A 15,351-nucleotide genomic window follows, 5' to 3' on the forward strand; every position below is an offset into this window, starting at 1 on the left:
AGTGAAAATTGCTATATTTAATTATGGGAATGTCTAATTACAGCCCAGACTGTGTTTGCTTCCAAAGGACCATGGCAGCAGGAAAGCCTCCCCCTCATCCTCACAAGGGAAGCTGCATGATCCAAACAAATGGGATGGAGCACCACCAGCTAAGTCTGAGTGCCCTCTTCCAGGCACAAAAGTTTTCCTCAGAGGAAATACTTCTTGCTACGTGTTCAAATCTGTTCATTCAACTCCTAATTGTAACAGAAACAGCTTGAGATGCTATGGTTTTGAGATAGAATTGGAAACAGGACAGGGCAGTGAAACCTTTTACTAGTTACAAAGCTTTAAATTATTCTTTTTTTCATATACATTTTGCATGAAATTGCAATGTAAAGACTATTGCTATTCTAACCCTCTGTGTGAACATTCCTAACTTTAGTACTGCATTACATTGATTCAAGTCATTTTTATACAGCTTAAACAAAATTAAAAAATGACACTTATTCTGAAATATAAAATATATTATAATATATTAAAATATATGAAATATAAGTCTACACTGGGGCTATACTGAAAGAAATGAAGATATGAGTCATTACTGGGGTTTAGGACAGATTTATTCTGGACCTAAGTTATCTTCATATACTCTGTGACAGACGTTATTCACTTAAGAAAGGCAAGATAGATGATTTCCCTTACCAAAAAGACCAAAAGCAACTTCAGGACACAGTGATAAAACATATCATAACTATTTATATATGCAGAAATAGAAACTATTTGCCACACTGCAATCGCCAAATTCAAATTATTTTAATTATCAAGACAGGACAATATTTAGCTCTAATCAGAATTCATTAAAGGTGGCTAAACAAGAAAGACGTTGTATTTATGTGTATTAAAAAATAAGCTTCCTACTTATTCATTAAAAATTGAACAATCTAAGTCACAAAAGTTTTATGTATACTTAAAATTCACAAACATCTAAAAATCTTAGTCCGTACGTAATTAATGTAAAAAATAATTATGCTATTATCATAAATATATGGATATGGGTAAATGCAATTTAAATAAGTAACAGTCTATAATCAGATTATCCTGAGTTTATATGAACTGCTATTATAGCTTACAAATGTCTCAGAAACAAAATTTTGTAAGAATAAAGCAAAAATCAGCACACAAACCATAACTACTACAGCAGTTTTATATAGGAAAGGTAAAAGATTCTATCACTCCTTTATCCTTGAGTCTCCCCACAGGTTGATGTTTCCATGATGCAGAGGAGCTGAGCATTACACACAACTGCCCTTGGAAAACTGAACCTGGGAAAAAGATCAGTGTACAGTGCATGGATCCCTGAAGCAGTCAGCAGAAAATGAACACACATTGACCAATGAGTGGAATAATGGCTTTGCTGATAATCTCAGTGAAGTTCAGCCTCTGCAGCTAAGTGGATTGAGAGATAAAAAGATGGAGATGATGAAAATAATCTCCCTCTCACATCTGTTCTCTGCTTTACACAATCGTCCCCCTCCAGTTACATACATGGCCAGATCAAAGATGGTACATCACTTGTAATAACAGTAGTTTCTTTGCCCTTGTGGCCATAGACGACATGAAAACACTTTGCTCATCAGAAAAAGTGTTCCTACCTTGTCAAATGGTACTATAGCTTATTTTAATAATTAATATTATTACACCTCTCTTCACCTCTTACTTAAATTAAGATGAAGTTAGCAAATCCACAGCAGACTTACGCTCCCAATTTATCCTTGTAAATATTGTCAGGTCCCATGAGTATCATCTAAATACCAATACACCAATTGCACATCACTTTTCTAAATACATACACTGCACAAGAAGAAAAACAAAGTAACAATAAATCACTGTTCAGGATAGATGCAAAGCAACAGCAAGAGAAAGTATTACAAACAAATCCAGAGACTAGGTGGAATAAAAGGCAAAGATTACTTTTTCCCTGTTTAAGTAAACTTACAGTAGCCTTAATCTTAACCTTGATAGGACATTAGAAATTAAATCAATTGTTTTGAAATATAGTGACTCTGATAGAAAAAAAAGCAACATATTTTTGGTTTTCCAGTCATACTAACCAGTACTGCAGTGACATGATCTTTATAACACTGCACCAAAGAAAAAACGTGTATGGAGAGGTGTTTACTACACTGGAAAGCAAGACAGCCCTGTAGAGGGATAAAAATTTTAACTATACACTGCTTCTTTGCATAGAGTTCATTAATCAGGACTGCCAGTGTCAGGAATATTCAATGGTAAAGTGGCTGGGCCATACAGCCTGGATATCCATACAGGGAGCATTCCCCTGTGATGCCAAGAAAGGAGTTCATTCCCCCATCTGATTTCATTCTTTATAGGAATTTAAGTAGATTCAGCTGGAAAACAAGAACTTGCTTTTGTGCTAATTATTACAATTTCTGACTTCAATATAGCAAAAACCAAGGCACTTGAAAAATAGGAAGGAAGATCAAAAATCTTTATGTAAACTATTACTGCAGGCATATATATATACTTGATTATAAATGAACAAATGTAAAAGTTACTGGAAGGAAATGGGAGCAATGCTCTCAAGAGCTGGAGATCTGCGAATTTTCAGAAAAAAAAAGAAATCAGAAGGAAAAACAAAGACACATGAAAAACGTAATACAATGTAGTTTGACTGAAGGAACAGTATCCATCCCTTATTTTTAATAAGGAAACATCTGGGTTTTTTCCATGTATATAGAGTCTGTTTATTTTACCTGCCTTCACTCAAGCACCTGAAAATGAAGAAAAGAAATTGGATGACATTTGATGGTACATGCAAGGTCTTTCTCTCACTGACTTCAAAGGATTTCAGTTATAAAGCTAGATGTTATTAATAAAGCGCATATGGAAGGACTAAGGTGAAAAGTTTAATGCTACTAGTCTGTTACTGAATAAACAAGACAATGTAGCCATAATGTATCAGGTAGTATAATTCCACTTTTAATGCAACTGTATAAAACCTCATGTGGACTTCAACAGATGACCATTCACGTGCAAGGAACATTAATTTAAACTGTAGAAGATCACAGGATCATCAAAAGAACAGAATCTAAACTTATAAGAGGAAATGGAAAGTGCTTAGCTCATTTACCTTAACAAATGAAGGTTAAGAGAAGATATGATTAGAGTCTATAAACATATTGGTTGGTTAAAAGTAGAGAGATATGGGGAACTTTTAACGCAAAGTGTCATAAAAATCAAATGTGCATATCCTAAGGCATTTAATCATAAAAACAGAAGAAGACTTCTGAACATTAAAATGGTGAACTATCTATAATAACCCTATGCTAAGAGAAGCAGGCACAACTGTCCTGTCAAATCTACAGTCCATGAAATTCAGAGAGATTTGTTTCTTAAGATCTTAAGACAGGCTAAATCGCTTTTAAGAAAGAGAATACATATGGTGGTCTCATAGAAGGAAGTGTCAATAAAGGGTATTGCAGCAACAATAAATTCGTAGTTTTACTTGGGTTTAATCTCTGGTCAGTTGTATTCTCACATGAGGTAAGATTTATCTTGATATACAATGCTCAGAGTGTTACTCTTCATGGATAATATAAAGAAACATTATTTTTTTTAGTTTGACAATTAGTAACATAAGCCACTTCACAAAATTCTCTACGTGTTCTATTATGATGCACACAGAGTTACCCTTAAAGTACATTATTCACTTCAGAAATCAAAAATCTTTCTGACACTCATTTCCCCTTCAGAACCAAACCAGTTCAGAAATATTAGCACTTCAGGCACATTAAAACATAAATTGACTCAAACCAACCTGATATACATGCAAAAATGGAGTTCTACAATTATTCCTACTTTTATGATTATTTACTGCAGTATATCCTACCACTATTCATTACTCCTGGCTTTACTGAATGAGTATGCATATCAATGATATGCAGACACACAGTGGGTGTCACAATGTTCCAAGGACGTGACCTACTCAAGCAAGTCTTGAGGAGGCCACAGAGATCCTGTGAGGCCTGGAGAAGCTCTGCTCTGGAGACAGGCTGAAAGAGTTTGGCTGGTTCAGCCTGGAGAAGTGAAGGCTCTGGGGAGACCTTAGAGCACCTTCCAGTGCCTAAAGGGGCTACAAGAAATCTGGAGAGGGGCTTTGGACAAGGGCCCATAGGACAGGAGAAGGGCAGAATGACAGAGGGGAGATTGAGATGAGATCTTAGGCAGAAGTTCTTCCCTGTGAGGGTGATGAGGCACTGGCACAGGTCGCCCAGAGAAGCTGTGTCTGGCCCATCGCTGGCAGTGTTCAAGACCGGGTTGGACAAGTCTTGGAGCAATCTGGTCCAGTGGAAGGTTGAAGCTAGATGAGCTCTCATGTCCCTTCCATCCCAAAGGCATCCTGTGATTCTATTATTTTCTTTTACTCATAAACAGTGGAAGTTGAACGCAAACATATTCTTGCTAGATTTTTCATTCACTAAGGTTTTGTTTTCTCTTTATTTTCTTCTAAGTGTTTCAAAACAGCTAAACTACATCAGTAATACCAGCACATAGCAAAAACATGGGTATTAACAGTCTCCAAATTGACTAAAGCAGGAAAGAGAACGGGGTTTCATAACATATTCAGACCTACATTACAAATTTGGTAAACACCAAATACAGACATGCCACAGTGTCAGCATTTAAAGACAGCACTAAATGGTCGATCCAGCTAAATATTCCTGCTCAGATAAGATTATGAAGGCCAAACTAGTAATTTCTCAGAGACAACATGCAAACAGAAACAAGGGTACCATTTCCCATCCTCACAATAGAAGTATTTTATGTTCCATCTCACGGCTTCATTTTATGGTCTTTGTGAAAGTAAATACCTATTTCTCTCTGAATCCAGTCCCCAAAGGAAACAGCACTATTGATTTATAAAATTGCATAGCATTTTCAGAACATTTCCTTATTCTTATGTATGCACTCTATGTGCTTTCATTTCCCTGCTGCTCATCAAGCTTTTCCATATTTTCATTATCTGACTACCACAATATCCAGGTGCTTTTTTCTTGACTGGTTCCAGTGTACTTGAATAATGTGTATCAGCATATTCTGCTCCCTTTCATGGTCAATGAGAGTAGTGATTTTAATGAAAGGAAATTAAAATTTTAGTGGTATGTAGTTATGATTGATATACATATCACTTCACTGGTTTTTCATTCAGATCATCACCAAGTAAGCCAAACATCAAGTTTAAAATTGCTGGCTGGATAAAAGCTCACCATTCAATCCAAAGAGTATGGAGAGTTCATAGACACAGCTGCACTCTCCAGTGTGATAAAGTGTAAAATTTAACCAACATATTATCAAGTGTATTAATGAACCTGTTACTAAATTACTTCCAGCTTATTTTTTCTTGTTAGTTCAATTACTAATTAAGATAAATGGGAGGATGTCGTGGTTTAAGCCCAGCCGGTAACTCAGAACCACACAGCTGCTCACTCACTCCCCGCCCCTTCCTCCCCCCTGCTCCCAGAGAGATGAGGAGGAGAATGGAAAGAATATAACTCCCACAGGTTGAGATAAGAACAGTCCAGTAACTAAGGTATAACACAAAACCACTACTGCTACCACCAATAATAATAATGATAAGGGAAATAACAAGGGAAGAGAATACAACCGCTCACCACCCACCAACTGATACCCAGCCTGACCAAGCAATGATCTAACCCTTCCAGGTAATTGCCCCCAGTTTCTATACTGACCATGATATGTTGTGGTATGGAATACCTCTTTGGTTAGTTTGGGTCAGGTGTCCTGTCTCTGCTTTCTCCCAGCTTCCCCTCCTCCTTGGCAGAGCATAAAACTCACAAAGTCCTTGATCAGAGTAAACATCACTGAGCAGCAACCTAAAACATCAGTGTTACCAGTGCTGTTCCCAGGCTGAAAGTCAAAAACACAGCACTGCACCAGCTACTAAGAAGGAGAAAAATGACTGCTTCTGCTGAACCCAGGACAGTATCCAACCCTTATTCCATACCATTCACATCATGCTCAGATCCTACATTTTCAATATACCATCACTCTTATCTCATATATATGCATATATATATATATATACACACATCTACACACACAGACAGAGAGAGAAAGATCTTTCCTTAGTGCATGGACCAGTCCCTATAAAGCTGCTGAGTCCATTCGGTCCATGATGTCGGGCTCCATCTCTTGTAACAGTCTTTCAGAGCAGGAGAGGCTGTGTGCAGTGTTCACACTCGTGAATAACCTGGGCAGTAGTGTCCATTGTTAAGTCCACCCCTCGATCATGAGTCCATCTGTATGTTGCATCTCTGCCCTGATGGCCTGAAGTGTCATGGGCTCACCAGGCTCAAAATAATTCACCCTCACCTTCAGCAGTTTCTGCAACTTGTCATTGGGGACTCCATACAGCTGCCTTCCATCTCCGACACTTCCAAAGCACTGAAGGGGCCCAGTGGACTAGATACTTGCCCATATTGTCCCACACACCCTGTCACTCATGACCTTCCAGCCTTGGGGACAATCTCTTGGTCCTCCTATATCATCATCCAACCCTAGACAAGACCCAAACATGACTCCGCTGAACTTTTGAGATCAGACAAAATGGTTGTGCGCAAAACACACTCTGTATGTGTGCCAACATGCTGATCCCCATCACAATCAGCAGGCAGGTCTCAAGGGGACCTAAAGGCCATTCAAAACCTCCAGAACTCTCAAATGATGCTGTGAACGGTCTGGCGGGGGGGTGAGAACATAAGGGAATGTCGCCTTCACAGGTTGACCACCCGAGGAGGGGAAAAAAGATGTGTAATTGCTAAACACTTCCATTATATACCTCCCAAAGTATAGAGATGGTGACCACTCTGGGAACGCAAGCCAGACCAGTTTCATGATCAATGAGTCTATTGTAGTACAAGTCATTATCATAAAGTACAGTGAAACAAGAACCTTAGCCCAAGGCCCCCAGCCTATGAACACTAACAGCTAATACCGGCTGTAAGTAATGTACGACATGCTGAAACTCTGAGATCAAGAGAAACAACTTTGAGAGCCAATAAATCAGCATTGTGAGGGGTGACTATTAATCCGAAACAATGAATGCTTATCACAAATACGATTAGACACACTCTGGTCAGATCTGTCGTTATCTCATCCCTTCGTGCCCCATGTTGGGTGCTGCGAAGAACTGTCGTAGTTTAAGTCCAGCCAGTAACTCAGAACCACACAGCTGCTCTCTTACTCCCCCCCCCTTCTTCCCCCAGCTCCCAGAGGGATGGGGATGAGAACTGAAAGAATATAACTCCCATGGGTTGAGATAACAACAGTCCAGTAACTAAGGTATAACACAAACCACTGCTTCTACCACCAATAATAATAATAAGGGAAATAACAAAAAAATTCTCTTAAAAATAAGAGAATACCACCGCTCATCACCCACCGACCAATACCCAGTCCGACCGAGCAGTGATCAAGGATCTGACTGGACTTAAACCATGACAGAGGATGAAGACATAAGCAAGTCAGTGAAGACTGGCCAGTTCCCTAAAGAAACAGGAACAGTAGGGCTGAGGTGTATAAACTAGCCTTCAACCAGTTATCCCATTATTATTAGACACTAATAAGCTTCAACTCCATGCACCTGCAGAAGACTTTCCAAAATACTTGCATTAGAGAATAATGTATGTGATGGAGATGCAAAATAAAAGCATAATTTGTAATGGTAAGGAAAGTTTGAAATGTAGCTTTGGTGTCCTTCACTTTTTTATCCTTAGATTGCCTTACTGTAGCTGGTGGTGGCAAGAGAATATAATATCCTTGTTTGGTGAGCAAATTCCCTAGTTCAAATGAAACCACATCTATTTAACCAAATGAAAAATAACTCACTTGTAAGCATTAATGACATTTAACACAAAAGCATAGCAACACTGTCAAACCCCTCTACTCCTCAGACTTTAACCTCTCCACCTATATGGCACCTGTATCTTGGTTAAATGCCACATTGAAACGAGTTGCCTGAAGCAAATTCCTTAAAAATACAGCATATTCAGTTTCTGAATCTTTAACTGCCATGGGCAAAAGAAGAGAGGGGATAAAGTGTCTCAAGATTTTTCATGTTAAGGAAGAACATAAGAAAGTAAGACTGTGAACAAGAAAGATAGGATGGCAGAGTGTGTAGTCCTCCAAGGAATAAGAGGCCAACATGTCAAAAACCTCTACTGTGTCAAGGCTAGCTGAATTAGTTTTGCCACTGTCCCAACACATATCTAGAATGACAGTCTCTAGCAACAGTTGTATTATATAATGCCACCATTTCCAGTTATTTTAAAACAGGAAAAAAACAACAACAATAAAAATGTCCCTTCACAGAAATTAAAGGTAAAAATAACCAGGATCAGATCAGATATGCTGTTTAAATATCCTAACCTTGTCTGAGTAAAAATAACATAACTTATAGATAAAAATTCCTGATATTCAAATCAATACAATTAAGGCATTGCTCTTCTTCCTAAAGAAAAAGATAGCAAAAAAAAAAAAAAAAAAAACACAGGGGAAAGAAAGGATGCCAGGTGTTAAATTCAGTCTTTAATTCACTTGGTAGAAATATGGTTATAGGAAATAGCAGAAACTCAAATACAGATACCATCATAAAAGAAGATGATGTTATGAACATCTGGGGAATAGCTTAACCATTAATTTGTTTCATTCCCCAAGTAATTTTTCAAAACATTCATTCATATTACATTCTTCCTAAAGTACATATTCATGACATGTAAAATCAGATATTTTTCTTTGATAAGTAACCTCTAGTCCTCTTCACTAGAAGCAATATGTTCATTCTTTTGATGGTCTTTTACTGTGCTAACCCTAAATCAGAAGTAAGCCTTCTTTTGCTCTCAGAACAACATGTAACTACATGAACAAAAGGCTTACTCAGAACACCCTGTAACTACAGCATGGAGTGCAAGCCAAACCAATGCCATATTCAAAACTTACTATGCCCCCTGAGTCAGCTCAGAGATATGATAGTATCAGTTTGGACTATTAGTTTCATCATATTTTTGCCTGCCACATACAGTGGCCATATGACAGGTCTATATGCTTTTAACTTTCAATTAATAACTAGTTATCTTAGGTCAATTATGAAAATTTCCAAAAGAGATAGAGAGCAGTGAAGAAAAATGTCACTAGGAAGAACTTTGTATTTTTTTCAATATAGTAAAGGAATAGAAATACTTATCTGATGAGCATGGTAAATGTGTTAAAATTCTTATTAAAAAAACGGTTGATTTAACTTCTTGCATTTTGTAGAAACAATTGTTAAGCTCAATGGAGTGATGCTGGTATTCATTCGTATTCCTAAACTCAGCTTAATCTCCTAAACTTGTAGAGGAATCCAAATTTAAATTCTAAAGACCTCTTATTGCTCGTTGCATATGTTAAGATTTAAATTCATCTGTAGGTATCATATATTCCTGTATGCTGATATGCAACAGAAAAAAAAAACCAAACCAACCCCAAAAAACCCAAACAACCAACCTTAAAAGCTGTTCAAAAGGATGTCGAAGACTTCTACATTATTTCAAGATTTGCCTGTGAAGGGGGCTCAAGAGGTACAGTTTTCTGATGCCAACACGTAAACACAAGGTGCTAAACCTTGTGGTGCACTGAATATATTTTCCCTTATTGCTCTTTAACACATTCCACTGGGGGTGGGTAAAGCACCAAACAACCAATAACAAGCTTTTCCACATACTACTGACTGCACTCTTGTGTTTAGCATTTTCAATTCTCCGCATCAATGCTGACAATATTACAGTGAAATATTATGATTAGATATCTAAACGCTGAATAACTGCATGACTAAGTACATTTGTGTTCATTAAGGCTAAATGAAGGATAATCAACATTGTTTGCTGCACAAATTGTGCCAGAACTACGGAGGATATCAGATCTTCACAAGTTACTTTTTCTGTACAGTGTTTGTGGTTATCAGTTCTGGTGCAGGGCTTGTTTTGAAGTACCAGATCAGATATGGCTGCGGAACCAAATCAAGAGACTGAGACACTAGTGTGTATGTCTGAAATGACAATCACACACTCTTGTTATAGTTTCTTTGGGTTTTATTTTAATACAAAGATAATGAGTAACATTTAAAGTGTTATTACCCAAGTTTCAATCATTGCTTTTACATACCTAGAAATATCACTACAAAATGACACGTTGTCCTGGGTTCAGCAGTAGCAGTCATTTTTTTCTCCTTCTTAGTAGCTGGTGCAGCGCTGTGTTTTTGACTTTCGGCCTGGGAACAGCGCTGACAACATAGACAAAAAAGTATAACAAGTGCATCTCCAGAATCAATTTAAACCCTAAGGCTAGATCTAATCCACTATCTATTTATTACACATATCCTTATGTATCACAGAATGACTCACAGAGCTAAAATAATAATTGTAAAAATATCTAAATTACATGCTGGATTGACAGCCACAGAGATGTAAGTTTTCTCTTCATCTACAGAAGAATATATATAAGTAGCTGTAGCACAAGTTCTTTCTCAGCACGAGCCACTTGGAAAGACAATTGTTAAAAGGCTTATCAGCTTCACAGGAGGATACCTAAAAAATACCTAAAGCCTTGAGTCATCTAAGGTCTCTTTCAAAGGGTTGATAAGCATCTGCACTTCAAACTGACTTTCAAATACATTAATGGCAACTTGAACCTATGAAAAGAGGAGAGGCAAGTCCTTGTTGTACTCAAGTGGGGCACCTCAGATTCTTGGAAATATGCACTAATTTAAAAAAACAAAACAAAACAATAAAAACCAACAAAATAACCTGTCAACAGATATATGAATGCCAACAATCATGTGTAGGAGCAAAGAATTTTCCTACACAACAAAATTTGAATTTATATTGTTTTGCTGGCAAAAGTTCACATTTTTATGGTGACCACTGTACATAAATAGGTTTCATTTAACATTAAAGAATTTTAGCAACCTATGCTCATCGTGCATTAAATCAAACCTTAAACTAGACTTGTATACCTCATACCAAAATCCTTTCAGTTTTCCTGTAACAATGATGTTCATATAAGCCTATTGCTATAATGCTCATATACCTACATACAACATGGTTTTACATGTAGAGGTTTGCCTCACACTGGCAGAAAAGCCTGTGATGTCTTGTTCGCTTCTGGCTGCTGAAGAACAGAAGCAGATTCTCTTTTCAGTGGTAGACTCTGAACCAGAAATTGAAAGGGACACGCAAACAGAGTATCATTAACTCCCCTAATTCTGCTGTGTGTTTGCATTTAAAGCTACACTTGAATTAATATTATATGTGGATGCATAGCTTGGTGAGGTCAGAGGAGATCTGACAATGTTCAAGACTTTTGTAGATAGTTTACTCAATGGCACCTTGAAATTGCAAGCTGGCAGTGCAACATTATACTTTTTGTGACTAGATGACAAACCCAGCTGAGTGCCTGTTCTGTAGCTGCGCTTAAAGAGTGTTCGCAGAAATGCACAAATTCCCCATGGGTAGTCTTGCACTGTTGTCTGTCTTCTGAGATTGTTGCTTTCTCTTCCCCAACTACATGAAACAACCCATAATGCCTTATGCATTACTGATGGAAAGAATTCTTAACAGACTAGATCAGTATCTGGAATTAAAACCAACTGCATTTGTAGTATAGGAAGAGCTGAGACTCCAGCCTGAAGCATGTGCTGGAGGGACTATTACTTGGTAAAGCATTGCAAGGAAGGTAAAGCTGAAAAGCGACCAACTTGAAAATACCCATGAAACTGTCTCATTGGCAACACAGTTATCTATAGCTCCACAGGGGAGTGGAGGAGTGGTGTTTATTAAGTGTTAGCAGCAGAAGGGCTGATCCTCAGGTGAACAAAATCTAATTAGTATCACCAATTATAATTAAGAAACCTGCTGGGCAAATGAGAGAAAGTTATCAACACAGCTACTCAAGTCATAGATGCTGAATCCTACTTTTGGCCATAAGGGAAAGAGAATACTGAAGCTTTGGTTACATTTGAAACATGGTCTTAATTATTACTGTCATCACTGTTATGACATGGCTGACTGAATTACCACAGATATCTAGGGGCTGGGGTTTTAAGCCTTCTATCACAGCCCCAACATTTGATTCATAAACAATAAGCAGAAGGAAGAGCAGCACATGCCAAATCACATATGCCACTAACAGGGAAGGTTTAGAGCTTTATCATCTTTATCTCTTTATCTCTTTAGAGCTTCATCATCTAATGTCTAACCCTAGGGTTTTTTTGCACAAGCTACTGATGTTGGAAAACAAAGCAATGCACCATTCATTTCTTTCCAGTACACACATGAAAATTGATCATGCTCATCAGGCAATTAAGTCTGCAGCATTTTTTTTTTAATAAAACTTTTGCTTCCTTTTATGAAGCAAAAGAATTTGTGTCCCAATTCTTCTTGCATTCAGTTAACCATTTCTGCATGAATGAAAATTCAGATACCATGAATACCAGTATAATTCTTACTGTCTGTTTTAAAAGAAGATTTGATTACTTTAAACTTCTTAGAAATACACATTTGAGGTGTAAATCTTGGGATTGGGCTTGTCCAGCTGTATGTTTATAACAGACGGCTTAATCTCAGAAATTGCAGAGTTCTCAATATAGTAAAACAAAAGAGAAGTGAAACTGTAGATACCCACAGCATACCCTGTGTCCATAAAATGTTCAGCTGAATGAGCAGTGGAGAATAAGCATAAAACAAAGACATTTTTATGTTTTCACGTTTTTTTTTTGGCAGAACATACCACAGTGTCCCTGAAGACCTTGTTTCTTCTCTGTACATCTTTGGATCAGTCCTCTGTGAAACTGTTGACCAAGCACATTATAAATGCAATGCTCATGAGGAGTACTCACTGCTCCATGTTAAGAGACTCATGGAGTTCTGGCAGCTGTTTGTTACAAGCTTAAGGGGAAATATTTCTGGATAGATTCCAAAAGCAGAGCTTCAAACATTTCATTTTACTTTTTTCTCCATACACACACACTGGAGTCAGCATATTAGAGGAAATGGCATTACACTGTGACAAGCAGGTCATGGTTGGATGAGACACAAAAAATTTTGCATCCTTCTACAAACTCTGCTGTCAATCTCCCAATCCTCTGTCTTCTTCAACCTCTTCCTTCAGTTCCTGATACCATTTCAAAGTTGAGAAACATAGGAAATGTATCATTTTAAAGAAACAGTGGGTGAGATCTATAGAGTTCAAAATGAAAAACTAGGAAAAGACTGATCCATTTAGCAAACTTACCACTATACTTGTTATAGTGCTCTGGAAATTCAGAGGGCAAGAGGCAAACCAGCATCTTTTGGTTTCATCCTAGTCAAAAGCTACTGCAAACCTACGTTTGTGAAGGTATCAGTTCATTTTTACTATAACCTAAATTTATGTCATGCTACTTCGACTCTTCAAGAATCTAAAATGTTTGTGAAATCCTGCATCTATAAATCAGGTTAGTTCTCAAGACAAAGTCACCTTGTTTCTCAATCAAGTAGCAAAATGTTTATACTTTTTTAAAAAGATATGCATTACATCTTCTTTGGAAAAGCATTACATATTAAGTACAAATCAAAATAAAATCACTATTATTAACTTAAAATGTAGTTAAGGAGAATAATTGCTGAAAGGTCCCAGGAATGAGCATGCAGAGACTTAAGAGGAAGTTTTAGGCCTCCTTGGCTCAGAAGTAATGCTTGTATCAACTCAATGGAACCAATGCTACTTCAGGTTCAAGCTGTGGAACAGTTCCTAAACGCTTCAGAGGGTGAAAAAGAAAAAAAAAAAAAAAAAAAATCCTCTATTTGTCTCTGGAGGGGTTCAGTTCTCTGTGACCTCACACTACTTTTGACCATTACAGGCACACAATATTGGCTAGGACCCTCTGGAAACTTGCTATGTTACAGGAAAGCTCTGTGACAAAATACATAGCCTAAAGCAATGCAAGATGTGAAAGGTAAAACTGCAGACAAAGGTAAAACAGAGGAGAAAAGGATCGTCAGCAGCTCAAGGATTCAAGAAAAAAACAAAAACGAACAAAAAAACCCCCACAATGTTGTGAAAAGAAGTCTAAAAATCGAAGGGGAAAACCAGAGCTGGAACATGGCAATTCTGAATCAGAATGACCTGTGATGTCCGTAAGAGCAGCAGCAGCTGACAAGAAAAAACTCACCAAGTGCCTCATCAAAGGTGATATAGCATTAGTGGTTAGCCTAGTAAATCACTAGTTCTAGCTGCTTCTTTTATGTCTCAGCCAATAAATCACTTTTTTCTACTTTTAATTGGATTATATCCCGCTTGCAGTCTCTTTGTGGATAGCAGAAGTCATCCACACTGATCCAAAGAATGTAATGCCATTTCCAGTGGACCTTTTCCTGTTTTCTCAGAGATTATACCAGACGCTCCATGGCATGCCTCAAGTGGCAAATATTTTAATCCATCATCACATAATAATTTGATCCTTATTTTTTATAGTAAATGGATCATATTAGAGGAAGATTTTAGTGATTTTTTTTTCAGACTAATTTAAGCTGTTATAGTATAAATACTTATAATATTACACATTTTTATATTTGAGCCAACACCAATGCAATGGTGCAACAATAAATGTACGAGAATAACAATGTGAAGACTAAGACATTTACCTACTATCCTTTTGTTTGTTTTCTTTTGGACTTGAATTACTAGAGAAACTCCAGAGAAGGGAGAACAAAGAGGAATGGTTGCTCTTACTCAAACTTATAATTTAATAACAATTTTCTAAAGTGAGTATCCATATTCTGCAAGCTGTTCTTCACTTTCATAGAAGCTAACAAATGACGCTATGAAAACTCTAATATGAATCACTTCTTTAGACAAAACACAGGCTATTTAAAAGGTCAGTAATTCTCTTCTGCTATCAGAAGAGAAAGGCTTGCAATTTTCTTCTGTACAATACTATTTAAATTGTGAGAAAATCATCACACTCTTTACAAGGCAGAAGACAAAGGGCTGGGGAGAAGTACATCATTCCAGTGCTGTATCCTAGCACTGAAATGGATTGCTGCCAACTGTAAACATACTTACTGCATGTCTTATTATAAGAGAAGATGAAGGCCAGTTGTAAGATACATTATATGGTACCATACAAACTGTGGCAGTATTTATAGTGCTGTCATATTCAGAAAAGAGATAACAGAAAATATGACATTTAAAGCATTTGTTCCCTTCCCATCTTCAGAGAGCTATCTCAACCCTTTTTAACAATAACTTCCCACT

Source organism: Psittacula echo (assembly GCF_963264785.1).
Source record: "Psittacula echo genome assembly, chromosome: 5".
NCBI lineage: Eukaryota > Metazoa > Chordata > Aves > Psittaciformes > Psittacidae > Psittacula > Psittacula echo.